The sequence below is a fragment of the Cynoglossus semilaevis genome, chromosome Z (genome assembly GCF_000523025.1).
Source record: "Cynoglossus semilaevis isolate Cse_v1.0 chromosome Z, Cse_v1.0, whole genome shotgun sequence".
NCBI lineage: Eukaryota > Metazoa > Chordata > Actinopteri > Pleuronectiformes > Cynoglossidae > Cynoglossus > Cynoglossus semilaevis.
This window is the reverse complement of record NC_024328.1, coordinates 10,688,800-10,691,210: the sequence shown is the minus strand read 5'-3', so window position 1 is coordinate 10,691,210 and position 2,411 is coordinate 10,688,800.

The following is a 2,411-nucleotide window of genomic DNA, read 5'->3' as shown; positions in this document are numbered from 1 at the left end:
GGATATCGAGTATAGATTTGTAGATTCAAAGATTCAAAGTGTTTATTGTCACGTGTACAGTAAGGACAGCAGGTTTCCCTGTACAATGAAAATTTTACGTTGCTGTCCACACTGAATGCCAAATAAATCAAGAAATGAAAATAACAAAATATACACAGGAATAAAATAACAAAATATACACATGAATCAACAATATACACATGAATCAACAATTGTATGTCTGATGATACAGTTATCGTTTGGAATGATGGACAGAGAAAGATACAAAGATACAGATGCAGCAGGCTGGTGAATTGTGTTGATTCCTTGCTTGTGTTTGTGCTGATGACTCATTCTTTCCTGACTGAGTCATTCATAAACTGCCCCCCCACCCCCGCCTGCCTTCCACTCTATCCCACCCTGAGTCATCACAGCTGGTGCTCAGACTTTTTACTAAAGAAGACCAGAGGTTACTCAGGTGCCTGAATTAGTTCGGCCTTTTAGCTTAGCATTTGCACAATTGTGAAAACAATTGTGCCCACCCAGACCCCCACCACCCCAACCACCCACCCACCCATTTCCATCACATGAGAAAAACGTCACATGTGCCACATTATGCACCTACTGTTGTTTACTATTATGCACCGTTGACCTGTCGCCTTCGTTACTCTTGACTTAAGTCCTGTTTGATCTTTTCATCCACTCCAGCCGCAGAGCTGAACAGTTCGACATGTGAAGGTGTCTCTCTCTCTCTCTTATACTCTGGAGTCACTTCTGGAGCGTCTGCTGTCTCTGCAGATCCAACAGTCCCTCTTAATAACACTGCTGAGTGAAGCAACCTGAGAGCTGTAGTGAGGTTTATTCACAGCCAAGCATCGGTGACAACAGCGACATATTAGACTCACAGACCTGGTCCTAATCTGAGCATGAGCTGCAGACCAGGTCTGGTTTCCTACTGGTTTAGATCCCTCTGCCCCCCTGTTATAAAGCATGTCTTTATTATAGCATATCTCACCACTAAGCATTAATAACACAAAATAAATATTGTCCTTTTTGGTGTGAGATAGTCATATATTGTATTTGTTCTTTAAAAGCTCCACTCACTTTCTGTCCACGTGGCTTCCTACTGATACAGAATTTTTTTTATATATTATTTGTATCCTCAGTTTTATTGATATGTTGCCTAATGTGACAAAAGATTGAGTTTAGAGATTTGTTCTATTAAATACAGAAAGATTCTTCTGTTAATGTGAAGAAAATCAAATATTTTACTAGTTGATATTCTCATTTCCATTTGTCCTCCAATTCACTGCACAGTTTTACAAATCCAACTTTATAAAAAGTATCAGTATCAGTACACGAATGGAATCAGTTTGTAAACAACGGTACCTGGTTGCAGTACAAACATCTGTCTTTCACCCTTTAGAGACAAGTTTTACCACTTTAAATAAACACAACAACCCCCTACCACGAAACTGTTCTAATGACTGGTGATCATTTGAATATCACTCGGACCCGGGTTTGACAATATATAGTACCAAGGAAATACTGGTTAAAACCACAAAATGAAGTGTAATTGTGTCCTTTTCCTTTTAGTCTTATCTTTATCCTGATTATGGTTTTTTTTAAGTGTATTTCAATTCTTCTTAGACTCTGTATCTTCAACATAGTTTCTATAACTGATCATGTGACTGTTGTGGACAAATTGAAGCCGATTCACTAAATTTTCCTTTCGTTTCTTACAAAAGTGAATCAGCATGGTAACCTGCTGATTGAGATAAAAAACAAAGATGTTTTCGGTTCTAACCCCGCAGCTGTGAGGATGCTGCCTTTGCTGTGGCCACGAAGATACGAAACAGGAAACTTCAGAGTTTCAGTTGAACTAAAACAACCTCTTCAAAAACCAGTGTGGTTTTTTTCTACTGCCAGAAATTTAGGTGGAATTATGATCAAATACTGGTTGTTTTGTCCAATTCTATGAAAACCTGCTGCGACAAACGTACAGTGAGTAGATGTTTGATCGCGACAGTACAACAGTGGCTGTAACCAGCAGGGTTGAATGTGATAGAAACACATGCCCTGCAGAGTGAAGACCTAACTATCAGTGTTGCATCTAAATAAACCTGATCTAATCAGCTCATACAATGACATGGGGGGGGGGGGCTTTCGTCCACTGGGTGGGTCTCGGCTTTTACGGCCTTGGGAACTTTCAACTGTCTCTTCTAACAGGACAAATGAATCCTCGCAGTCGTTAAATAAAGGCCCCGGGGGGGAGGTGTTCCCCCTTGTTCTGCTTGTTTTCTTCATACCAGGTCAACACACTGATGATACTTAAACCGTCCTGTTTTCCTTTTACTGGTAAAGACGGGTTACAAGAGTCCCAGGTTTGACTCCCAGGAAACTCCCAGCTACATTACAAGTGTTATGTAACA